Source organism: Ischnura elegans, chromosome X (genome assembly GCF_921293095.1).
Source record: "Ischnura elegans chromosome X, ioIscEleg1.1, whole genome shotgun sequence".
NCBI classification, from domain to species: Eukaryota; Metazoa; Arthropoda; class Insecta; order Odonata; family Coenagrionidae; genus Ischnura; species Ischnura elegans.
The window spans coordinates 62,526,740-62,554,205 of NC_060259.1; the positions used below are offsets into that span (position 1 = coordinate 62,526,740).

The following is a 27,466-nucleotide window of genomic DNA, read 5'->3' on the forward strand; positions in this document are numbered from 1 at the left end:
AATCGAGAGAAAGCCGATTAGGCTTGTAAATGTCAGTAAGCGATGTATGTTGGAATGATATCAGTTTGTAGTCGGGTGTTTTTTATATGGAGGTTATAAATTGTAAAAACTATATACGTAGTGCCTCTTATTTACGTTTATTAGGGGAGTGTATTTTTTACATTGAAAAATAAGTAATGTAGCTTTGTAGATGTGCGATGTATCCATAACATGTGGTATGAGTGAATGGCAGGTATGTTAATTCACGAGCTGTGTAAATAGCAAATAGGTATAGTGATATAATGAATTAGGAGATGTGACCTACTTGCTGGGCTACACAAAAATATTTTACCGTACCAGGTTTTGATGTCACATATTTTCAAGATCTTGCGAATGTCACGAAACCACGATGCAAGGACATGTAATATTTTCGTTATAAAATGAGTTCACTTTCATATCGGATTATAGTTCCATGAAGAAACATTTTCACGTTTGATGTTAATTGGTTTTTTGACGAACATAATGGAGTCGATGATTGCGGGAATGAAATCAGCGCCAATTTGGTGAAGGTAACGTTTGGTTACGACCGCTTCAGTAATTGATGCCACGAAGGTCCTCAATGGGATCAATTGTATTTTCGTGCTGCATACTTTTTATAAAATCCTCTAATCGTGATCATTTCACGAGTAGATATTTCATGTTTTTCGTTTAACCAAGTATTTTTGCTCATTAAGGCCAAAGCACTCCCAGCAGGAACCCTTTGTTCACAAATTGGGCTATCAGTCGTTATTTGAGTGGAAATACATCGCTATTGTTAGGGAGAAATTGCTTCTCGGGGTTTGTTTATTCGGAGCTGTTCTGTGGAGTAAGAGCTATATAATACACACACAACTATTTTTGCATAATCGCAATGCCATTGTAATAAAAAACTAGAGAATTGGGAATGAATTTTCTTTTTTTTAATATAATTTTTCGTTTTGTTGCTGTACTGTTCTGAGTACTGCACAGTGTCTTCAAAATGGACTTGCCCATGCCTCAAGTTGCCCAAAGCCAACTTGGCCCCCGCGCAGAAGTTGCCCAAAGCCAACTTCTGCGCGGGGGCCATCAAGTTATAAACGGACTATATCCTTCGGTAGTCTTAATTCCCAGATATTTGACTCAGTCAGTGTATAATTTGAGTCTAGTAAGTGTATTTAATTCGATATCGCACTCAACTGAATGTCTTTCTCTGTTTCCCTGCAGGTAACGAGTCACTCGGAAGGCAGAGAAGCTTGGGAAGCATGGAGTCCGCCTCCTCCGCCAAGGGTTGGTAGTCGAACGGAGAAACATAGTCTTGTCTCCTACTCTCGCGCGCCGGATCCTTCTGAAGAACACTCGTGGAGAAGGGGCAACCCGTGTTCTGTCGCTCTGTGTCATATCAAGCATCGAGCAGCTCTGAGGGGCAATCACATCATCCCCAGGTAAGCGGTAAACGCGCGTCCCTAGCGGCCTCCGGCTTCCGTGGTAAAGGCCCTTGAGGGTGAGATGCGGATGTTGCGCTCAAGGTTTGGCGGATTTCACCCCGTGAGACTAGGTTTGATAGCTAGACCAGTGATCGCTCATTCGTAGAACTTTGGCTTGCCGTAGCCAATTTAGTATTAATTAAAATGTTTTTATCTACGCTTACTATGATGCCAAGCATTATTCTGAAACAATAAGACGACTCTTTCAACTGTTACGGCAGAGGAATTTTGCAAAATCTATTTACTATAAAACCCACTTCCGACCATTGCCTGGCGGATTCATACAAATGTTTGAGTTGAACTAGACGATACATAACAAAAAGGCATGGAATCGACCACCTCTAAATTCCTCTGAAACTCGTTTTTCTCGTTCGTCTCAAAATTGTCGAAACACAAAATTTTCTATCTTTTTTGCCAACTGCCTATGACTTTATGCTATGCCTCTACTTTTTTAGGGACTTTTGGGGGTCCAAAAATCAATGGCAATGAGGAATTTTAGCATCGCGGAGAAACCTTTGAATGTCACCAAATTCGTTGTGGCAGCCACTCCTTGAATGAATTAATTATTACTGTTTGATAATCATACGAATCAATACAGTAAGGTGAAATATCATCGAAAAAAACAACGATCTTAATAAATAAACGGCAGACAAAAATTGTGAAAATTGGCAAAGTGACCAGAAATGGCCGCAGACCTTTAAGGGTGAGGTTATGCGAGTATGAAATTTAAAAACGCATTGCTTATTTCGCTGTTTAGGCCGGGAAACCTTGGAGCCATCCAAACAATGATACGGCGAAATAGTCCAAAAGCTAATAATCACCATGACGACCACCCGCGGAAGTTTTAATGAAGTTATTTATATGTTAGCAGGACCTATCACACTCTCTTGACCGGCTTCATTTCATGACGTACTTCTTTTCTAAAACCTGCTCTATAATGTTTAAATATTCAGAGTGTATAGAGTATATCCTTGCAAAAAAATTCCCTGTGTTTATTCTACGTGAAGTTTCAACCCTTTGTCATGAAATAATGCACGCAAATTTTATGCTAATATTAAAACAACTTCCCATGCTTCATGCCAACTTCATGGAAGATATGGGATGTTGTAATAATATTCGTTGAATTTGCGTGTATTATTTCATGCCAAGGAGTATGATTTTCTTCATGCATTATATTCACACTTCAGTGCACTTCAGGCAAAACTCTACCGGATATTGACTATTAAATCTAGGAAGAACCAATCCTTTGATTCGACCCTTTGTATCTCATGATGACGCCGCTGCGTCTAAACTAGTAATACCTTTCAATAAATTTTGTGGAATAAAGAGAAAGTTTTCTCATTTTATTATTAAAATGAACTTCCACACAGTTGAGCCTGAGACGAGAGAAATATTTCAGTGCTCTTGTTTACTGATAACCTGGTAAAGGCACGTGATTATAACTTAAAATTCATAGTACGCCATTTACCTGTCCTTTTTATTCCAGCTAGAGTTTCTTTTCTCGTGTGCCCGCACGGCCTGAATGTTTTTATTACAAAGTTGACAGTTATGTTATGGAGTGCAGCGACTTACCAGGACCCAAATGGCGAAGCCTGACATCGTCGAGAAAAGCTAAAAGCTAGAGCTGTCGTTCCCTTCGGTTCCCAGCATCTGTTTTGATCACACGGAACTACTCATGCTGATATTCCAGTGTCTATTTTGCCCGAATCTCCCGTGGGAGAGATTTTGTCTTTCCCGGGCCCGTCAAAGGATGGCGCAGCGTGAGGTTGCCCCGAGGACGCGGTGTCAGTTGTTTGTGAAGCGTAAGGAATCGACTAGTAGAATGCCCCGGTGCACTGATGTAAACAAAGTAGGACGCGTGCGGCGTCAGGAGGTTGACGGAAATGTTTTTTTTTTATACTTTTCAAAATGCGCGAATGGATGGGCAGTGTTACGTTGGCGAAAGGCCACAAGATTTGTGTGAAGCTACTATTTAATTGCATGCTAGGATGAGCGGATATTAGCCGTTCCTGCTTCGCATCGAACACATCAATATTTATCTCGTATTTCTTGAATTTTTTAATCCTTAAATAATGTTATTTATAGCTCTAACTTTACGTTTACCTAGTTTGTTTGAATTGTATTCGGTGACAGAGCAGAGCCGTTATTTTGGGCTACATTTGTCGAGCGGCGGATCTTCTAATTTGTGTCAACTAGCTTCTGTTATGATATTCCGGAATGTTGTCCATGCCCCTTCATTGTTCCCCGTGCCAATTAATTATATTGAAACATATTCGGCCCCACTATGGCATTGAGGGATAACGTCACTTTTGTATTATATTTGTCACCCACATTTCTTGTATCGTAATTACTATGAGCTTTTGTACCGGTTAGATCACTTAATAAAACATTAAATTTGTGGAACTCAAAATTGTGGCTAATAATTTCGAGAATGCTGAGAATGAAATAATTTTAAATTAACGGGATCTAGTTGTAAAGCAGTCGCCTGCTGAAATACCTTCTACTGTATGAGGACTTGGATAAAATGTGGAATACTCGGCGTTAATACCAATATCAATTGTATCTTACGGCAGGTTTCCAGGAAGTTGATCGAGTTAGTGCTTCCAGTTCTTTTACCCCTCGCGAAACTATTCCATTTTTTCTAATTTCATGTAATTTTTTGTAATAAATCCGAGGTATCGGATCATATGTATTCAACGGTGTTCGGCGAGATGTTGTGGAACATAATGATACAATGGTAAATGAAGAGCAAACTTAGTGCATGTCCACAGTAACTTTTATTTGGTACGACGCGTTTCAGCGACCTTACTTCGCTATCATCAGGTACAAAATCCATTTTTTGATGAATTTGAATTTCAATCAAAATGAATTTTGTACCTGATGATAGCGAAGTAAGGTCGCTGAAACGCGTCGTACCAAATAAAAGTTACTGTGGACATGCACTAAGTTTGCTCTTCATTTACCATTGTATCGGATCATGAGTAATGGTGCATTATTTTTTTATCGGTATATACTGTCGAAGCCGATCGCTCTTGGATACTATTTGGATTCCCTTTTTTATGATATCTATAATCACAGGCCTAAAGATCACTATCGCACATCTACTATGGTGTCATTTTTTATATATATCAGCTAAATAAATTTCGAAAATTAAACCTTAGTCCCCTATCTGAGCCGTATTTTCTAAAACCCATGAATCCCGGAAAATAATTGCGTAATAAACACCTACACTGTAATTGATTATTCTATATCGATTTGTATTGCAATGTTACACCGGAGTCTTGGATTACATCCTCTCCTGACAAACAACAGAAGCGAGTAAAAGCGAGTGCTAGAAAAACAGGTTATGAATGGCCTCACAATTCATCTTGCGAAATTATGTTGCATTGATATGACTCTATTTTCCTTCGTCATTTACATATTATTTCCTGAAGAGAGATGACCACATTTTAAAATGTATATTTCAGTTTTCTGTACATTTTCTGAATAAATTGCATAAATAAAGCCTTAGTTCCCTTTCTGAGCCTTGCATTAAACCCATGAATATCTAGAACTAATCGACACAAAATGTATGATTTCACTATAATCGATTCCATGTCGATTTGTATTGTAAGGTTACGCGGGAGTGCATACATGTCAAACAATAGAACCCCGCAGAGGCGTAACTAGGTATATACTTTGAGGGGAATATTAAGGGGCCTGGGGGGGATCCCACTCCGGGAAACAGGGGTTCTGGGAAAAGTTTTGAAAAACAACTAACCTGAAAATCCATTTTATATCATTTTGGCACTTAAAATTTAATTTTAATCAGATGCAGCTATTATCAAAACTATACAAGAGTTTAAAATTTTTTTAAAATTTATTTGAGGCTTTGGGGGGTATCTATCCCCTTATCCACCCCCCCCCCCCCCCCAAAGTACGCCACGGGAACTGCGTAAAACTCAGTACCAGAAAAAAAATAATAATAAAGGATCGCACAATCCCTCTTGCGAAATTATCTCGCATCAACATTACTCTATTTTCATGCACCATTCATGAATTTGTTGCTTGAAGAGATATGACCCAACCCGGGAAATGGTACAGCCGAATGAAATACTAGAAATGGAAGGCAAAGAGGATGCCTCGACGTTGGATTTTGAAGGGCTCCGTAAAAAAAAGATGGGAGGGCATATTGAGCGAGAATTCCGCGCTCAATATGGCCTCGGGTGATTACGGTGAAGGAATCTGGACATCCGGGGATGATGGGAACGTTGGACAGCGCATTTGGAATCAGGAAATAGAGAACTCAAATACTTCCTGTAAAGTTGTCCCTGCTGGAACTGCTTTTAAATGCAACTTACGGTTAGCGTTTGGGATCAAACTATTTCTGTTTTCAAAAAATATGGAAAACTACAGCCTGTCATTTACGGCGTTTACATGCATCCAACATATTTATGGGAACTTGATGGTTTTTTGGTTTTGTCGGAAATTAAAAAAATTGTTTTTCCGTCAAAAATGCTTTTTAAAACAATTAAGTCTCGGTAAATGCGATGGTGGGTGGCGTAGCATGGTGGAACTCCTTCATGATTCACAAAGGGTAAGAAAAAAAAGACTTTGTTGTTCCACAAAATAAAATACATATTCGATGATACGCCAGTTGCTGATACGCCGTATCGAAACCTCGTAATTCCCAAGTTAAATCCGCAAATTTGGTTTTAACCTGTCTCGAAGCTGATTGAGTATGGCCGCGTACTTTATGTTTAGCTTAAACTGTTATTCGTAAGAGAACGTGAATGTAACTGTTATTATTTTCGTCTTTTTGGAATATTTTCAGCTCGCCATCGAATTAACTCAACCAAGAAAAGTTGAACGAATGAAACAGTAAAATTTATTAAACTACTCTGTGACTAGAAATTGTTCCTCTCCTCGTATGTGTATCAGCATTTCCTTCAAGTTCTTAAGTTAAAAATTCTGAAGTAATTTTTTAAGATTTAGCGCTAATTTTCCTGCCTGACTTGTGTTACGGTTAGTGTAGGTCAGTTATCGTTCTATGCATACATTTTTAACTTCTCTTTCTGCAGTTAATTTATATTAATTAATTAAAAGCTCTTTTTTAATGTGTTCTTGGCAAAAAATGATGCGACTTTACTTTAAGTTTTTACGACTACATGACGAGGTATGTAACTCTTGAGTCAATTGACAATTTCATATCAAAATGGTCACTTCCAAAGGAAAGGATTTAATTATTTCGATGTGCTGGGTTTTGGAAATACGCTGTATAATTACACCAAGTGAATTATTCTCATACTCGATTTACTTATCTACAGATACGAAATATATCCTTAAAATTTCCAAGACTGGGTAGAAATTCGAGTAAGTAGTAAAATTTATATCTCCAGAAAAATAAGAAGCTAAATATACATATAAACAATAAAAGCAGATGCAAATAAAAAACCTTTATCATTTTTACCAAGGTATCAAATTTAAAGGAACTATTGTTATTACTTCCCAAAAAGCTGACTTCTTGTACTGCCTTGTGAAACATTAATACCGAAATCAAAGCACCCTTTCCGTGAAATGGGGAGTTCGAACATATGCTAACCAATTTTTTGCTCTCAGATGCTTTTATATTTAATAACACATACGTTGCAATCGTGTCTTCGTTTAAAATTACCAATCAGGAGTGTTTGAACCACTCCTTGACGTGAAGTGGTACGCGTGGATGATATATTGGCGAAAATGTTCTTCCGCAAATGTACCCATTCTAAGGCTCCTTTCTGAAGGCTTTTCCGTCAGTCATTTCATCGGCTTAAATGTGGTTTGGAACGCTGTTTATGATGAAGAAGTAAATATACTTCGTGGTTAAAGGGAGTGTTGTCTTAGCGTGAACGGTCGTGAGAAGCTGCCAGGAGGAAGATACTCGGCTGATATTTTCTCTCATTGCCACATTATGGACGGCGTGGGCGTGGAAGCTTCTTAGCCGTCTTTCCTCCAGCGCTTCGCAGTTTTCTTTTTAGAGTTATTCTTTAATGGTCCCGGAGTTAATCATGATCTTGTCTTGTATTTTGTAGCCACAACTCCACTCTTCTCCCCGCCCTGTTTCTTGAGAGATTCTCTATTTTAAGTCTCATAGAGCAACTTCGTTTGACACTTTGCCAAAGCAAGCACTCACTTCGTGTTAGCCTGCGGCGAATAAGAAATATTCTGGGGCGTATCTATTTTTGGAGCGTCATTATTCTCATCATATCAGCCACAAGATTGATTGATTGGCTCCTTTCATTCCTGAAGCTCGCTTTTCTCGCTACGCTTGTGACGGTTCCAGCTAGTTTCAAAGCTTCAGGACCAGCCTTTGACTGTGTAGACTCAGGATCGAGACCCGGTGGTGCTCTCTTGATAATAATTATTTGCTCCATGAGAGAATCTTGACTCACCCATTAAAAATATTGTTAATATTGTTGATGATTTTTATTTTCGTTGGCGACATTAATCTAAAGTTGAATAAAAATCTAGTAGATTTTACATACATAGTATTATAAATATCGACCAATTTTGTCACTGTTTGACATCGTCAGGCCGATGAAAACGATGTTGCATATCAACGAAACTGGTCTACACTAAAATAATTTCTGTGAAATCTGCGGGTATTTTTTGTTCAACATGAAGCGATTTCACGAGGTCACGCCTTAAACCATCCATTTAATTTTTCTACAAATTTAATGCGAAGATTAATTAGTTGTAGTCCCTCCTTACTCCTTTTGATCAAAGTCCTCAATTCTGAAATCCCTTAAAATTTTATACCTTGGTAAAAATTGATAAAGATTTTTCGTTTTTATCTAATTTTTTTGTTACCAGTCTCCATATCGATGGCTTAGTTCTAACAACACGTATCTCAAAAGTAGCAACTTTTCAGGAGAGCAAAAAAAAAACGATTTATATTTTTAATTGTACAGTGAAATCGAAAACCAAAAATTCGTAAAACTGAATAAGAAGCATAAATTTGCAAAAAAAAGATGTGTTTTGCTTGAATTTCGTTCTTTAATCGTCATTACAATTTGTTTAAGATACCTGTCTCAAACCGGCCAGATTTTGAGAGACGTGTTGCTAGAACTAAGCCATCGATATATATCTGATATTATTTTGGAAACATAAATTTTTACTCCATGTAATGTTTACTCAGTCAGGACTTCAACGAATTCAATACACTCTAAGAGTTTCATAGCGACATAGTAGCAGCGTTTCATCTACTCTGTACAACAATCAATCTACTTATCGTCCTTTCTGGAATGCTTCCCAGAGGGCTACAATTCATTTGCAGCCGTGTGAAATAATCCGACAAAAGTCAATCGTAATTCATTTTCACGTGGGTATGAATAAATCAGGAGATCCTTGGAAGTCAATTTGCGCGATGTGAATTCAGAATCAATCAAAAGTTCACGTTATGGAAGTATGGGATGATTTTTCAGTTAAAGTGTTCCTTTGCGGTGAAATAGTGTTCGCAAAAAGAGCGTGGGCGCTCTCTTCGATCTAATCTCTGCTATATATTTCTATACTAATGTATATCGTACAATATTATTCATCCTTTATTCTTCATTCCCAACTTTTGGTGTTAATTCCAATTTTTCAGCGAAAATGATTTTGCTTGCCGTAATATTAGCTAAAACGAAATGTTTATTAATAAGAGTATCCTGCGTGAATTCTTTCACCGTAATACTTCCTTTGCATCATAAGCTTAATTTATATCATAATTTCTAAATGAAATTCCTCTAGTAATGAATCATGCCTTTTAAATACATTAGTTATACAAGGAAATAACAATTACAAGAGTTATTCCAATCTTTCCTTTACAATGTCGTCCCAATAATCCATCTTGATTGGATGTATTCGTCTCGTCCGATCATGACTTGAAAACGTTTCACCGATCAACTTGCTGTCTTCTTCCTCACCGAGGTGACACTGTTAGTCAAAGGGGAGAATCGATATTAGTCCTGTTTCGAGGGGGAGAATCCGCAGAAAAATCGCGCCAATCACATCCTCAGGGTGGACAGCTTACGGGGAATTGAGGGAATCATTACTTATGGAAGTTACCCCGCGGACCAGCCCGCGATATTTCTGACGGTGAGCTGCCCGATAGCCGTTCTATTCGTGATTGCACTTTTCGTTCGAGAGTCACTTCGTTCTCTGTTGGGGCTTCTATGCAGAAGAGACGGCACCGGGTTGGCGTGAAATGGGGCGACTAAGGTGATGTGCAAGCATATGGATATCCTCCCATTTGAACCAGCCTGCTCGGACTGCGACCTCGTCTCACCGTCACACATTGTTTAACTGCAATAAATATCAAGCGCAGCGTGACGAATTAAAAATTTCCGGGGATCTCGGAAGGCTGAAACTCAGTGGACTTAGGTAATTTTTCATTTTCCTTCGCGAGCCAAAGATTTTATCTTAGGTATCATTGCATATATCATTCATATTTTTGAGTAAATATCCTAAAGACCGCCGGTTGAGGGCGCAATCAATTTGTAGTATATAAATAATACCCGTGTGAAGGCGCCTACCCAATAGATTGCTGAAAATAGTGTAAAACTATAGTTTTTAAACTATTTTCAGCAATGTGTAGTTGTAATTCGGGTCGAGAAATAAAAAATGTGTCACATATACCAAGATATCGTTTTTCGTAGATATTGAATTCCCATCATAAATGCAAATTGCCGTATCTTCGGCACAATCAATTTGTAGTGTAGAAATAATACCCTTGTGAAGGCGCTTACCCTATAGATTACTGAAAATAGTTTAAAACTGAAGATGGTGTTCGAAAATAGGATGAAAACCATAAAGGAACCATTCTTAGTTAACAAAATCAAAATTTTTAGGGAATAGAATAATATATTTTCACCTTTTTCATGCGCTAGTTAACGCATCCTGAAATTATAATAAGAAAGATCTTGGAATTACCCACACCACAAGATAGGTATACCTTTATATTGAACCTTTACGTATAATAATGTGTACTAATTGCAGAAATACAATGAAAGCTAATTACGTGAAAAATGAATGTTCTGAGATAATCTGGGGATGGAATTGAAAAATGGAACAGAAAATGAATGGAGCATGGCGTTTCTACATGAAAAACCAAAGTGGTATATTAGAAAGTAAAGTGGTTGGGTGAAATAAATGTTATTGCTCTGCAAAATGTTTAAATACCAATCAAACATATGGGCGTTTTATTTTAATCGTTACATTTATGTTATGTTATTTATCCAGTAAATCGTGGATGAATTCCTGTGTATGCGGATGTGGAAGGTGTGTATTTCTGTGCTTGAATGTTGTCGTATTGAAGTATCCCTGAAATTAACCATTCACTCGTTCGGTGTTTTCTTGCAAAAATTTTTGCCTGAAAAATTTAGCGTTTTAAACCCAAGAATTTGGTTGTGTTAATGTTTTCCATGGAAATATATGTATAACCTCTGCACTTTTTAATATACCACTACTTCTGCTAAACTTGATGAAAATATTTTCCAATGTAGGACCAATCCCTTGAAATATTAGCAATTTCTGCGAGCTCTTTTCGGAGGAGCAGTGGCATATTTTCCTTTAATATATTTTTTATTTAAGGATTTTATGTCTAACATGTGGCTTTGAACATGCTGTTATGATGATATTGTTAGAAATTTCACATTGTGCTATTGATAAAGCTAGAAGGAATTCCGTTCCAATTTTTCACCTATTATTTCGTCAGTTGTATGTCTAAACGTTGTATGCATATTAGAGCTTCGTTTTTGACGTGGAAGTTGTTCGAATTGGAGATTTCCTTGGAAGGAAAAGGGTTCCACGTGTTACACGACTTCTTTCTTTTGTTTCTGTTTTCTTGTTACGTCTGGCTGAAAATCGATATTTTCTTTAAATTAATGCTATCAGTGTGCTCTTTATCGGCAGCCGGTATATTATTTTCCTGTTCATCTAGCATTTTAGCTTAAAAAGAACGAGATAAAATAGACCTTTTTATGCAAAAACATGCTGCCAACCGAAATGCAATTTTCCTTGTACATTCTCTTGCTCAACTCAATAGAAAACATAGGATAGAGTTTATTTAATCCGCATCTCTGATGAATGGGCTCCATCTGGCTCGTTTACCCTGCGCTTTGAGCTATGCACATTTTTGTTTTATTGCCGGGAACATTTTCAGTCTATTTTTCAATTTATTGTTAGGATTCTCTATTGCGATGATCTTAACCGAAATTTAATCCTGAACTAACTCAGCCCGCATTTCTCTCTTCCGAGTTACTGGATTTACCCTCATCCATTACCAGGCTTTGCTGTTTTCTGGATTTCTCTCGCTTGCAAAGTTTTTTTTACGAAACGTTTCGATGACTTGGTGGGCATTGTCTTCAGAGTAACTCGTGCTGCATCTATCATCATCTTCCACTACGTTTGTAGTTGCTTCCTCGCGCAGGAGCTTAATCCAGGGATGGTTTGAACATAGCGATGTAAATGAAAATAAGATAAAAGTATGGAATCCAAGTTGAGAGAAATAAACAGTTTTATTCGACGCCTTTTGCTCTTTATCCATCATGCAGTTCCAGATGATGAAGAGGGCAAATAAATAGTTCATTCTAGTCATGACCATCGTTTCACTTTGTGATTCGATGATCTGATATTGTTGTTCGTAGTAATACCCTGGTTGTTAATTAAAGTATGTATTTTTTGGAATTGCACAGACCTGTTTCATTTTATATTACAATCATTAGTTTTGTGTTTAATGTACGAATTCCTGTGACTATTCGGTAATGTCTTACCCTGGTTTTTATGTGCTTGGCTTTACCCTATAGGAACTATACATATATGTATATAAAGGAAAATATACTTGATTTGTCGCAAGTAAGATGTAAGTGCGTATCACATTAACTGTTTTAGAGACAACCGCAGATTATCAAGTAGTGAACTCATGCAATTGTTCTCGAAGTTCTCAAGTATGATTTTACGTGCGTTGTATTTTTACGTGTGAGTTAGGATGTGGTAAGTATATTATTTCCGAAAGTTACATAATCTAGTCCTGGAAGGCAACCAGTACACTGTTTAAGAGGATGTCTTACTAGCTTAGTTGGTTATAGCACTCGATATAAATTCGATGGGCCTTGGTTCGAGTCCCGGAAAACGATAGTGCTCTTTCTTCGCAGAGGTTTCAAACTTTGAATCCTGCAAGCGTGTGAACTGGGTACAAAGGCACCAATAAAATTGTCCTTGAAAAAATAGGATATATCATGAATAAATTTTACTTCATCATATTTTTATTTAATTATAATAATGCTTTTTATATTCTATGGAATGCTGCAGGAATAGCGTAAAATAATAAAACGCATTTATGTACTGAGACCTCTGTTACGAATTCCGCTGAAGTATCTCTTCTCCTTAAACTTGTGCCCCTTCCTGAAGAACTAGTGATTTTCAGGGTAGGTTGTTACAATCGTTCTGTAGGAAATCCTGTGTCGTATTTTTTTACCCGGTATTTCTTCTTACCAACGATTTCCTTGTATTTTAAGAACTGTTTTGCGGGCGAATCTTGGAGAATTGCCACCTTTATGGGCTCAAAGTGATGTTCGAGGTTCGCTTTAAAGGACATTATCAGCCACCAATGACAATGTGCATTTTAATTCGTCCTTAAATTATGATTAGTTAATGTGGCTTTTCCGATGGCAAGTTATTTTCATCGGTGCACGATGCCAAGTGATGCCATTCGAGAAAATACTAAGTGAACGGCTGATGGGTTTTCAAAAGTAGTCATTTTTCCGGAGATTGGATTGCCAGGTCTCACTTCTCGAATTCACCCTCCTCAAACTATCTCACTCATCCATCTGCAGCTTGCAAGTCGCTTGGAAAAATTACGAATAGTTTGGGTGTTGGGTTTGTTCCTGGCAATCTAACTCCGACCACCGGTTAGAGGCTCTCTCGCCGAAGGTGATTTGATTGAATTATTAGACCAAGAGCTTTCTCTAGCAGTGTCAAACTCTCATCCCTCTTCTGGCTGCGTCCGTAACTTCTTCTTCTTCAGGCGAGATTTTAGGAAGTTGGTTCGGCGAGCGCACATTCTTACCATCATTTCATTTCCAGGCTCCTATGATAAAAGCTTCGATTAAGTTTGGCGTTATGAGCCCTCTAAGCGACCAGTGTTTTGCGTAATTTTCGGTCCATGGCGTGGCGAAGTGTAATCTTTGTGGCTACAATTTACTTAACATCGAGAGGTATCTCCTCAACCTAGATTTAAATTTAGTTATTCTTGAGGTTATTTTTTTAAACATCATTGTGAAGTAGATCTCATTTTTTTCTTAAATCATGATAAGTAATTTCGTTTCTAAACATCCACCTTAAGGATGGCTGATGGTTTACCATTCCCACATCAGCCATAATTTCTGCGCAAGGGTTGGATATAAAAGTTTTACAGTGACCTTGTTTTAAAATGTTATTAGGTTCATCAAGACATATTTTAAATAGATTCATAAATACATGCCGATGAGGTTACCACTTCACGTTATTGTGAAACAAAATGAAGCGCTGCAGGACCGAGAAAATTACTCATGGTTGCCATGAAATTGTTCTCGAAGATGAAACTGAATCTTTGGCCTGAGTCGGAGTTCTCAATAAATGGTGTTTTCTCATTTAGTAGTCGGGTATTTTGTAATCCATCCGTGTGTTAATCTTGACGCTTAGGGTATAATCCATGTTGTTATGTTTTCCAAGTTTTGGTTTTCAATCCCGTGTTTCAACTAAATAAATAATTTTATTGGCATAACCGGGAATGTGTAGTTGTAATTCGGGTGGGGAAATAAAAAATGTGTCACATATACCAATATATCGTTTTTCGCAGATACTGAATTCCCATCATAAATACCAATTGCCGTATCTTCGGCCCATATGAGGTACTGGCTTTGTGTACAGTCCTCGTTCTGTGCTAATCTGAAGTTTTGAGTGTCACTGTATGCTATAACGTATCGTACAATATGTACTTGGAAATGTGGAAAACAGAGAGTACAGAAACAAATTTCTGTTTTCTTTTGCGGGCATAGTAGTATATGTATCTCAAATATTTGTTGGTGTGAGCATCTATAATCTTAAAAATATCGGTTGCATTCTCATATTTTGGGCTCCTGGCATGGATCGACCATGGGATCAAATGCCATTCTGATCGAGAGCAATCGCATCAGTGCGAGGAGAATATTCAGAAATAGCCCAGTTGCAGTGACGTGAATAGCCATTCTCCGAGAGCACCGTTAAGTTATACGACGAGGAGTAGGGAATGATAGGAATAATTAGATTATTTCTCGTCTGAGGGTTCATATGGCGTTTTCATAGCTGACTGCCATTTTCACGGTGTTATGAAGACATCGGTTGATCCCTTGAACCACGAATATTACATTGGAAGATTCTCTAGTCCGCCACTAGAATTGCTGTCGCTCCGCGCGCCGTAAAATCGGATTTCAAAATCGCCACTCGCGGCGCTACCGGTAATCTGTATCCACTTTTTACGAGGAAATGCACGGAAGTTATATGTAACGGAGCCAAGAATTCATATAAACCACACATTTATCGCATGCGAGACGATTGTGAACTATAAGAAACCACTTCCACTACGATGAATGGCGAAAGTTACGCTGAACGAGATACAGCTGCCTAGTGGCGCCGCCAAGTAAAATGCGCGCGAAACGGCAACAGATATAACGCTTAACCGCTGTGTGCTTGGGCCTCCTTTAATGTAGTCTCATTGCCTTGAACAAAAGTGTGGGGAAAAGGTTCTCCCTGATGGTGAAAAAGCCTGTTGGGTACTTAGCTTCACTTTCTTTGCGCTGCCGGAGCGTTTCCGACGGAGTCAGCGTTTTTGCTGCCTTAATTAAGTGAGGGTGGAGGGTTCTCACACCATCAGTCATCAACCGGGTGCTCGGCGTTGAGTCAAAGGGATTTGAGACGACTTGGCTTTGTGCGATCGCACGAACTTTTGCAGCAATGCAGGCCGCGTCTCACACACTACCTATCCAACTCCGAAAACGTGGCAGAATGTGGCAGTGGCGGTACTTCGCCTGCTTACTTACACTCTAATTATTTCCACTCGTCGTTGTTTTTTTTCGCTTTCGTTCACCTCGATATCGTCAGCCTGTCTGAGTACGTTGGAGTGTTGGATGCCTCCTCGGGAAACGCCGCTGCAATTTCCTGTAATGAGCTCCCTACGAGAGAATGCAGTAAGGAATGAATGAACGATTCTTTTCGACGGAGAGATGTTAAATGAGATTTGAGCTCGAAGAATGGCCTGTCAGTTTTTACTTCATTGATGGATACGAAGCGAAGCTTTTGCCCCAATACAAAATGATAAATTATTGTAAATATTTAAATGGATGCATAAAGAATTATTGAAAACACTTAAAATTTTCCATGGATTCACATTGAAAGCAATACTAGGGGAGAAAAGAGTGCCATAACCAATTTATGTAGGCTAACTCAACGCTTTTTTCATTAAAACAAAGGTATAGATATACCTCTCTTTGAATTCTGATTTTAATGGGTGCTGTAGTTCTTATGGTATCTGATTGCTTTTTTAAGTGTAGTAAATGAAATGTGTGTGGTTTAACGCAAAAATCATGTTACTTTTATGCTATGCTAGCATTTGAAATTTTTTAAATAATAGTAATAAGATGTATTTATTCGGGCGAGGTTGAGACCAAGAAGTCCCCTCTTTCACGTAACCCTTCGATAGCGTTAATGCAAACATATTTAAAAACGGTAGATAAACGTTTACAATACAAAAGTTATTCAATATACATTATTTGTGGAATGTCAAAAAAGATAAACAAGTATATGTGAAAATATTGTGTTAAAAAAAGACTTCTGTTTGTGGGAAAAACATGAGGATAAGGGTGTGGTATCCTTCAGCGAAAAAACCAACTGCAGGAAAACGCCCACACAAGAAGCGGGGCGTGAAAAACCATCGAAAACCTACTGAGTGAAAGCTAATGTCATGTTACACGTAAGATACAACATAGTCATTGAGGTACAAAGTATACAAAAATATTACATTATAAAGGCCTGCTGACACGATAAATGTACACGAACGAGTTAATATCTGTTTGCATAATCGATTTTTGTGGACTGGAACGGAACATGCACGAATGCATGTACCAAATTAGAACAGGTTCTATTTTCTGTGTATGCATTCGCGCAAGTTGAGTGATTACGCGATGCATTTTCGCATTCATTCACGCGCTCACACATTTAGACAATAATGCAGACGGATTAATGTACCGTGTAAACAAGCCTCTAAACTAAAAGCTTTTTTACGAATGGAAAACCGCGGAAAGATATATTGGTATTGTAAGCCTTGGAAGTGAAACGAATCTTTCCTGACCGATTACCAACCATTGTGCATTTGACCCATGCGTCGAACATTTTGTGCATTGGCTAAACTGAAGTTATTGGATTGCGATCATCCGTTTTCAGGAAGTACCCGGAAATAGGAAGTTTGAAAGCGTGAGGCCGGCCGTTACCTTGGTCCCCTTCCCTGAGCGTGGTAAGTGCACCCGAAGTCCTCGGTGACGATCACGACTATTAAGGCCGTTTTATACGGTACACGGAATTGCGTAATCTGACGTACGTGCGAAGGCGCAATCAAAGCGGTGAATTTGTGGAACACATGCGAGAATGCGTGGATGCGAGACGGCAAAATATCCCCTGTTCTAATTTCGTTCATGCATTCGCGCAATTCCACGCCATTTTAGAAATTAATGCAGCTCTAGCCTGCGCAATTCCGTGCCCCGTGTAAAACGGCCTTTACATGAGAGAATCTTCAAATCGGCTTCTAAATGTGTTGTCACCCACCGCCCATTTAGATGAGTTTACAAAAGTCGCCACTCGTGTCACTGATGGACAAATTGATCCGAGTTTCACAGGAAAATAAAGTATATTTAGGGGTGTTATAAGCAATTTATTCACATGATGATGTGATCTATCAAATTCATTACTTTTCAATGCTATTCCTCACATTAACAAACATTGCACTGCAAAATACTGATAAAACAGTGGATCACATTGCTCTAATCACAACACCGTGGGCATTTTTGGAAGCCGATTAAAATGTGACCGAAGTGGCAACAGAAATTTTCCCTCTATGGGATGGCATTGGGCCTCCTCTACGCAGTCCACTTGGTTACGATGCTTAAATCTTTTTGTTTCGCATACAATGAGTATCTTCAGAAAGATCGCCCATATACTTCCTGGAATACTTACGCGAAACTCTTTTCCGTGGCGCTTTGTTCCTGGTATCCGTTACGTCTTTTATTCGCGTGCGTAGAACTTGGGTTGAGCTATTTATCAAGGCCGTTCTTTGGTGTATGGATTCCTCGACTTTGGAACCGGATGAGAAAACTTTGGTCCAAGGTGAACGAAAATAACAGCTCCTTACCTTCCGGAGTTGTTCAAGTTTGGGACACCCACGCTTACGCACCACACTGCAGTGGGCGGCATAGCCTTGGGGCTTCATGGACTGACTTCGGAGTATCTCATCCATTGTAATTTGTATAATCGTTCTGATATCGGGTCCAGGTTCATAGTTGCAGATAGTTAACGTGTTTTCTTTCCTTTTCCTGTATTGACGGCTCTTTCTTCATGAGGTCTCACCAGTGTCATGGTTCGCAGTTAGCCAATTTATTCGTCTTTCCGTTAGCTATATCATTTCACCTAAGTTAACAGTCCTTAATGTTTTTATATTAATCAATGTTGAACTCTATAAATATATTTTCATTTACCATATTTTACCTATGAGCCATTTTTCATGTGAAGTGTAACACGTGATGATTTATCTTCTCGTAGGAAATGCTCAAACATTTTCTATCCCATACTCTGCTGTGTTTTTCCTCCAACATCTGCATGAAAACATTTTATAGTTTAAAAAATAAAAATAAAATGAATACTGTTTCCCTTCCGATAAGCGCTCGGAAGTCATCCAATTCATTTCCATGCCCAGGTGTGATTATGAAGATGAAAGAATTCATGGAGACGAATCGAGGTAAATTTTGTCTCCCCTATTTTCCGTCACTTTTAATTCGTTCAAACCTGATGTATTTGAGCATTTTTTATTAATTATTTTTGCTGTACTAAATAATTTTATTTTCTTTCGTCTGAATACTCTTATTTTGATAGACATTTGTTCGAGTGATGAGGAAATAAAAACCTAAAACAGTATTTTTTTATTCCTAGTCATTGCACCATGAAAAATATATCTAGTGTTTTTTTCCGATTTGGAGACGTGAAGCCTGGAATCATTACTTGTAATTTGTGTAATAATACGCCAGGCTTAAATAGATCCATTGTAGTGTACTCCCATTTCTGTTTGGCGTTCATCAATTGAAGTCACATGCTGAAAAGATGGCACAACGGTGGTTGAAAACAGACAGAATAAGGCAATAATCGAAGAACATTTTCATTTAATCCACGCTGCCTAAATTTTACAAATATTAATCCTCTTTTCACAAACATTTTTGTGGGGATATGCGATCGCAACATGTTTTTGGTCTACGTACCTACGGACACCAATAATGATCGATGTTGTAGAGCGGGGTATTAGCTGATACCGCGCGTGGTATACGGAAATCGCTTTTTCCATTCTTTGTTGTGATATATGTATACCACCATTACTCCTACTTAGTTCCTTTACCTAAAAAAATCCTGCTGCCATATGACCATGAATTCCAAATTTCCCACTGGGTACCTACTGTCCCACCCGTGCAACGCCGGATGGCGTGTTAGTTAAATGATATTAACGAACTTTCGGAGTGTTTTTTTTATCGAGTATGTGTGTCGATTCGCGGTGCATCCCCCTGAAACTCGTGCCAAGGGACGTCTTAGTGCGTCGAAGGTCTTCGAACTGTCGGTCGCCCGGTGTGCACTTCTTCTCCTGACTGTGGTTCATGAGGAGTTTCCTCGTGGATTCCCTTGCGTAATAGCGCCGCTCTATTTCCCTCTCTTTTCCCTCTGCCCACTTGGAAGTCCCGATAAGCTCCTCTTCTCCCCCGTTTCATTACGCCGTCTGTCCATTCGCCGGGCCTCCCACACCGCCCCCCCCAACCTCCTCCCCCGCCACCCCCGGGGCTATTTTGCAATCAATATTTCCTCCCCTTAACCTCGCTCACTCTGCATTCCTTGGTTCAGTCCGTCGGAAGCCTTGGCGTTTGCCACCTCCCTTTCCTCCTCTGCTTTCTCCACTGATTCACGTCCGTCTTCTCCGGCTCGTTCCATGGTTTTCGAAGTATTGAAACGATTTACGAGGCTTTTCAATGTCGAACATCCCTTTCAGACCCGAAATTCTATTTTCCGTAGAATATTTGGGTTTGCCTCATTTTTCTACAGATAAATCACTGAAAAATATTAATCCGATCAGAAAATTGTTAAATCTTTCAGAAAGGATGGAATACGGTACAATCGGCAAGAAACACTCTTAGATCAGGAAATGATAATAAAAAACTGATATATCTTATACGGTACACTGGGACTGAAGAGAATATACCACTGTAAAAGCCTGTTTACACGATAAATTTTCACGTACGGGTTAATTTGGGAATGCATGAACATTTTTGGTGGACTGGAAAAAAATGTACGAATGCATGAACCAATTAGAACAGATTCCATTTTCTGTTCAAACATTCGCACAAGTTGGGTGGTGACATGGTGCATTTTGGTGTCTATTCCCGCGTTCATACATTTAGAGCCGGTTTTATAATGTCTGGTTAGCGTTAGGCTCCACAGAATTTTAACTAGACATTATAAAACTGACCCTTTGACTATGACTCGTACCGGTTAATATACTGCGTAAACAGGCCTTAACTCTTGGCTTCCGTGACAGACGTCAGCAGTTTTACTTTGATTGTCTTACGTCCTTAAAGATTGTATATGGGCCTCCGAGTTTTTATTTTGTTTAATCTGCCGATGTTCAACTAATTTTTGAATTCTCTGCCTCGCATCGATCAAAATACAACTCTTATCGTCTATTTACGGCCTTAGATATATTTAATAAAAATCACAATCATCGTCCTAAGTACTTTATACTTGACCATTGGCAATCATGGGGCTTACTCTCAAGGCGATTGATGAACTTCTGTAATATCTATCACCATTGACAGTTTAGACCATTATTAACCATGAACTTTGAGCAGTCATCGATGGATTCCCGAAAATATCGATTATTCCCTTATAATGATTATTTGTGGGCATTGATTTCCACGATGGCTAATTTTTAAAGTATTTACCCCGACTATTGGTGTTTACTTTTCCTATTTTCTTTCCTGGCTTTACTTTCATCCTTTTCGTAACTTCGTTTGAAATCGCGATTTCAGTAATAAATGGGATTATCGGTTTAGAGGCAGATTTTTTGTGAGAATAATCTTATCCATTCATCCAACCTTTCGTAAGTTTAAAGTAAAGATCTTTAAAGTTTCCTCCTCCCGCTGAAGTTCGCTGTGTAAATAGAGATCTGGTTCCGTTCCCAAATTTCGCGCTGAAAACCAGTTGAAGGGCATGCTGCGTGGCGCACACGTTGATTGGCCGATGGCGACAAGTGACGTAGGCAACTTTACACGCCCCTTTTTCTGATAAGGGTCGGAAAACTTAGATGTTTCTTCGCGATAGCTCGGTGGGGGTGAGGAAAGATAAAAAAATGCGGAAAATCGCAGGTCATTTTATTCATCAAAGTCCTATCTGTATCGCAATGAAAAATTTTGTCGGAACGATCTGAACAGTCTTTTTTTTTTCTTTTACCCCCACGCCCTTTCGTGAACACCACGCCCTCCCACACCGCCACCACGCCACGCAGAGCATTCTTCCCCCACTCCATTTAAGTTACCAGCACCAAAAGACTACCACCAACACCACCGAAACTTCTTTATATTTTACTCACTCCTCTCCGCCTTTGTTTATTATCCAACCATTCCGATCCCTCAAGTTATCGTCTTCATTTATATTCCCCGGGCCTAAATTTAACCACTCTTTTCTTTCCTCTCGTACGGCTCGTCACTCATGCCTTCCCCCCTCCCCTTATACTCGTTCCCCCCCCCACCCCGTACCCTACCCCCCTTCTCGTAATTCCCCGCCACCTGCCCCTCCTTAATCCGGCCCGAATCCTGCCGTGTGGCGCGCTCATGTCAGATCGATACTATGGGACGACCCACCTCTTCCCTCCCCACCCTCCCCCCTCCACATTCCCCGCTGATACCTCCCCTCCTCATCCCTCTCCCACTCCCGTTCCACTCTGCGGTTCTCCTGCACCGGCCCTCCATTCGCGTACATCCATACACGTGGGCACATGCGTAAATATTTATTTTCATGTGTGCGTTTTGTGTGTGTATGTGCGTGGACGGGTTTGTGACGCAGTCCATATACATATTTGTGCTATTAACTCGATTGTTTGCATTGGCTGCACATATATTTAATATATTGTGTGCGGACTCTATAAAGACCGTTTTACACGGGGCGCGTACTTGCACAATCTGACGTGTGTACGAAGGCGCAGGCGAAATTGCGTCGTGTAAAGCGGTGAATTGCTGGAGTACATGCGGGAATGCGTGGACGTGAGATGGCAAAATAGCCCTTGTTCTAATTTCGTTCATGCATTAGCGTAATTCCACGCCATTTTAGAAATTAATGCGGTTCTAACCTGCGAAATTCAGTGTCCCGTGTAAAACGACCTTAAGAGTCTGCCTCCCAAACCTTGTGGTGCGGACAGTGGTAGTGAATTGCGGAAATGGTGTCCTGCCATTATGACCGTGTTACACGGGGCACGGAATTGCGCAGGTTAGAACTGGGTTAATATCTAAAATGGCGTGGAATTGCGCTAATGCATGAACCAAAGTAGAACAGGAGCTATTGTGCCATCTCACGTCCACGCATTCTCGCATTTGTTCCAGCAATTCATTGCTTTGCTCAATGCATTTTTGACTGCGCCTTCGTTAACACGTAAGATTGTGCAATTACGTGTCCCGTGTATAACGGCCTTTAGGAACTAGAGCTTCATGAAATGATATTTGTGACAGTTTTTCAATTACTGAGTTTATTGGGCTCTAGTGTAAGAGAAATAAGACTAATCAAGTCGATTGTTTTTATTTGCCGGTATAAATAATTTTGTAATGGGTTACACCTCTGTTTCTGCTTCCCCTTTTACAAGTACCTTGCCAAAATAATGCACCTGCTAGTTTTCGGTGTCTGTATTAAATTCTGGAGTGTCAACAGACCTTAATCATCTACTATCGCAAATCAACAGCCATTGGTTCAGCGTTAGATTTTTTAATGCCTGTCATCGACGTTCGAGTCCATCAATGCATTCCCTCCGTCAAAAATGAATAACAAATATCATGCACCGGAATATTGATTCATTTTAATGTTCCCTGTGCAGTAAAGATAGTGGCGTTTAGGTAGTCCTTTTCATTTTTGTTATATTTAGTGTATTATGTTTTTTTAAATTTATCAGCAAATTTCTACACATTTCTGCGAAAATTGACGTTCCTTTTTGCGTACCATGCCAGGTGTCAGTGTTTTTATTTGTTTCATGTGGACGATTTAGTATGAATAAGGACTTCATATTTTGTGCGACGTTGTTTAACTTTCATTTATTTTGCCTCCTTTGATGAAAATAACTCTTCAATCATTCGAAAAGGTTGAGGAAAGTGATGCCGACTTGAATAAACGTTGTGTACTTATGTTGTCGGATCAGTCAGTCCCTAGCGATTATCGCGTTGGCCAAATTAGTTGCGTTGCGATCTTACAAGGAATAAAACGGCGGAGCATATATACGCGTAGGATAAGGTACTTCGTTTTGTGTAAAATTTCTAAACCTGCCGCGTGAACGGCGGTGAAGTATACAACAATTGCCATGAGGAAAAAAAAACACCTAGTGCCATGAGGCTCGGTATAATTGCCATGGGAACTAAAGAACCTGGATAGCGTAGTGGTCTGCGCAGTGGCCCGGAAAGCCAAAGGTCCGTGGTTCGATTCCCGGTCCAGGGGAATTTTTTCTCACGGCAATTGTTGTGTACTTCGTTTTTCTTAAGGTTAGCGTATTAGATAAGATTGTGTGATACATAACCTCAGCGGCTGATGGACATTGTCCTCTAAGTATAGTACTCGGCTTTAACTGCAGACGGTCTTTTCAGCTGGAAAGTATTCCTCAGAGTTGTTTGTTTCTCGGAATTATTTTTCCTTCTTAAGGGAACTTATTTTATGAAAATCTTCGTAACCATCTGGATCTGGGAATAGATGGGGAGGAATCTAAAAGGATACTGAAATGCCTCTTTTGGATTAAATTACAATCGGGTTAGATTGTGCGCAATGCTGGAAATGAGAGAGAATGGTCACAAGACGTGAGAAGTTAAAACGAACAGGTTAAAATTCTTTTAAAATTTACAAAATAAAGACTGTAGGTCTGTTGGAGCTCACGGCGTTATCGGCTGCTTGAAAAACGGTGCCCGGGATGCAGTGTTCATTACGGCGACGATTCACAAAATTCCGAAATTTCATGAGGTTGGAGTGAGTGGTTAAGCATCCGCTGTGCGCATACTCCAAGAGGTTGATTCTGTATCCCCGAATGACGGCATTCGGAGAGTTGTTGGATTTATAAACGAACCGTTCAATTTTCTGAACCGTTCGAACCGGGTAATTTCTCGCGGCAATAACAATGATAAGTTGGGACGAACCGTTCCCTTGGAAGTATGGTATGGTATGGTATTTGGAGGAGGCGACCGACAGCTGAGGTCATTTGCGCCATGAGGGAAGGGTATGGATGGAAGGGTGGAGAGAAACCCGGCGTCGGCATTAGCCTGCTCTTAACGAAAAGCGCCAAGGGGACCACGGCTTAACGTTCCATCCGACGGACGGAGCGTTGCGCTTGAAATGTCCTCCACACAACACTCAAGCAGGGATCGGGCAGTCTCTGAAAATTCTCTGCCACTGCTGGGATTCGAACCCGAGCCCGCCGGGTGGGAAGCCAACACTCTAGCCACCACACCAGCCCGATCCCCATCATATATTCATGCCGGGGATATGTATCAGTATGCTACGTATATCGGAAATACGTAAATCTGAATGATGTTGCACGCTGCGTAGTAAATGATCGCGGGAGTAAACTTTAATCCCCATGGATGGTATTTTACTTGGTAAGTGAGCCGATACTTATGCGCCATAGGCGTTCACCCATTGAACTTACTGAAAATGGTGGCTAGAGTGCTGGATTCCCATCCTGTGGACTCGAGTTCAAATCCCGGCGGTGGCTGGGAATTTTCAGAGATTGCTGGAGTCCTACTTGAGTGTTGTGTGGAGGACAGTTCAAGCTCCACACTCAGTCTGTCGGATGGGACGTTAAACTGTGGTCCCCTTGCCGCCTTTCGTTGAGAGCAGGCTAATGCCTACGCCGGGTTTCTCTCCACTCCTCCTTCCATACCCTTCCCTGATGACGCAAATGACCTCAGCTGTCTGTCGCCTCCTCGAAATACCGTACCATACTTATTAGCTATGAGGTCCGTGTTTTGATTAAGCCGTGAGGTCGTTAGACTTTTGAGTTCGAATTCGGAAATGCAGGCAAAGCTCCTGATCTCAACGAGGGTCTTAGAGTGTAAGCGTGGGTTTGCGAAAATGAAGTCTTCGTAGTGACCTTGTGAGGGTACCGTGCTTGATTAAACGTGCACGGTATCGTACTTGAACCAGACTGGGGCCATCTTGCATCCGAGTTTCACAAAAAGCGATAATTTCCTTCGTGAACCACTCGATGATTGCGCACGGCAAGTCTGCTCCTTCTTCCGGCGGGAGAGGTGAGATCGCAGACCAGGTGATGAGGTCAAGGTAGCAGTTTACGTCCCATCTGACCCTTGACCAGACCAATAAATGGTTTTGGAGTGGCGGGTGGATCCCCGTTCCGTTTTTTTTGGAGCAGTGCAATATCTGAAATACATCAAGGGACTCGCGGTCTGACTCAAAGATGCTTCTGCTAGGAATGATTGTCCTGAGGTAAATGGAAGATAGAAGAAAGTCTAGTGTTGTGTATTTCATTAAGTCTATTCGTTTGGTGCAGAGCTATGGGAGCTGGACGACATGTATGAAATTTGGAAGGGAATCGTCGTTAAAAGCGCCAAATAAAACTAGTGAGATTTTTACCTCGTTTTATTTTATTATATTTCGTTTTATTTACACCTACTAAATGCGTTTTATTTGCTTAGCTCGTAACTAACTTCCAGGGTTAACCATCACTAATTAATATATTCATTTTCTCATCCACATGTTTCTATTCTTCACGTCCAACTTGCAAATCCTTCTTCCTTTAAGTATTATCCTTGGTGTAGGTTTTCCTTGTGTTTATTCTCTTTATTATTTTCAGAAGAGGAACCATCGTTGAGAATACTTAAGGTCCACTCCAACCCCCTCCCACAATCAGAGGATATAAAACCCTGAATAACTCTCACTCCTGGTTTTCTTCCTGTCCACTTGCATGTCGAATTAACGAATGAGTGGATATTTTTGGAATATAGTTATCCTGATCAATCTTCTTTACCATACGTCTGGGGATTAAAATTAAAATTTCAGTTTAGACTGAGCGATTTAGTTATTTTCGACAAATCATCTCTGCCGTTGGTTTTACCCCACAGAAAAATCACCAGTAAAGGATACTTTTTGAAGATTTAGGAATGGGAGGTGACCTATTGTATTCCATTCAGTAATTGAAATAAATTACAATCGCATTAATTTCCCTACAGAAAGCAGAATATCGAAAAACAAGGCACTTTGTAAGAAATCGTGTTATGTTAGGTTTTAATTTTATGTGGCTTCATGGAAAAATTATAAATGGCCCCTTAATTTAAAATTTAAGTGCAAGTACCTTCGGACCCTTGTAGTTTAAGTGCAACAACCCTTTCGAAATTAAATCAACTCGCTGGAGAAGGGTAATTTTGTGGTGATCGAATCTAAATTTTCGGTGCTAAACCGTTATATCATGATGTCTTTGCACCAATGTTACCTTTAGGAATCCAAATACATCCTTTTCTACGATTCGGTTCTAGGACAGGTTTTTTCATAGTTAATGCCGCGATCATTGATGAAATTCTCATAACATCTCGCTCTCGTGAATGCCAATGGCGACGTATGAATCTCAGTGGCGGAGTGAATGAGTTTGAGCTCCGTTGTCGTAATTACTCTTTCTGTATCCTCTGCGTCCCAGCCTCTATTCCCTCTCTCAATGACGTCTTTCATTTCCTAGATCCCCTTCGAGCATCATGGAAATTGGTTTTCCTGAAAGCGACCGCAGCTTTGTTATCGAGTGCACTCCGAGAGATTCATTCCCTTCTTTCCATGTGCACTGAAGGTCATAAATGTATGGCAAATCGGTGCATTGAATGCAAAGAATTTTTTTTTTTCCGCGTATATTTTTTTATTGGCGTGTGCCTCCGACCGAGGCTTCTACGTTAAAACGGACGGACAACCAGGGTACACAACAGTCAGAGAAATGCGGCTGCGATCGTATTTTTTCCGAGTATTTGAATGTTAATATTCATAGTTCTCTTTGATCATAAGTTACACAAAGTAGCGTAAATCCACATTGATAGTAAATATTAGCTTCCAACGTTTTTCTGCGTTACTTTAAACATTCATATCAAATTGAAATGCAATATTTGCCTCCAATATTTCAAATTATTATACTTTTCATGCGAAAGCCGATGTAGAAATTTGATAATTTCTGCCAAATCATTTCATTTATCTTTCGAAGGGGAATTTAAACAAAATGGGAATGATGTTGCTGCGTTGAAGTCGATTTTCAAAATTTCATTTCAGAGAATTTGAAAGTACCTAGAGTGGACAAATGTTTTCGACTGGATCATTACCGCCATCGAATTCTCATGGGAGCAAGTGTCGATGTTACGATTCAGAAGTAAATCGCAGCAAAATCAACAGCAATTTACTTGAGCGAACCCTTCGTTATCGCTCTTCTATAATCGAAGGAACCAGGT

The 27,466-nt window shown here is 39.7% G+C and overlaps 1 protein-coding gene across 15 annotated transcripts in view; it reads left to right on the forward strand.

Annotated features, from left to right (window-relative positions):
- The window catches only part of LOC124170630 (plasma membrane calcium-transporting ATPase 2), a 611,417-nt gene that overhangs the window by 322,296 nt on the left and 261,655 nt on the right, over positions 1 to 27,466 (forward strand). For 14 of the 15 annotated variants that reach the window (XM_046549474.1, XM_046549473.1, XM_046549486.1 and 11 more), the window contains one exon: positions 1,222 to 1,439. The exons of the other annotated variant lie outside the window; for it this stretch is intronic. The gene's annotated coding sequence lies outside the window, so the exon portion shown is untranslated. The remainder of the gene's footprint in view (positions 1 to 1,221; positions 1,440 to 27,466) is intronic. 15 annotated transcript variants of the gene reach the window in all.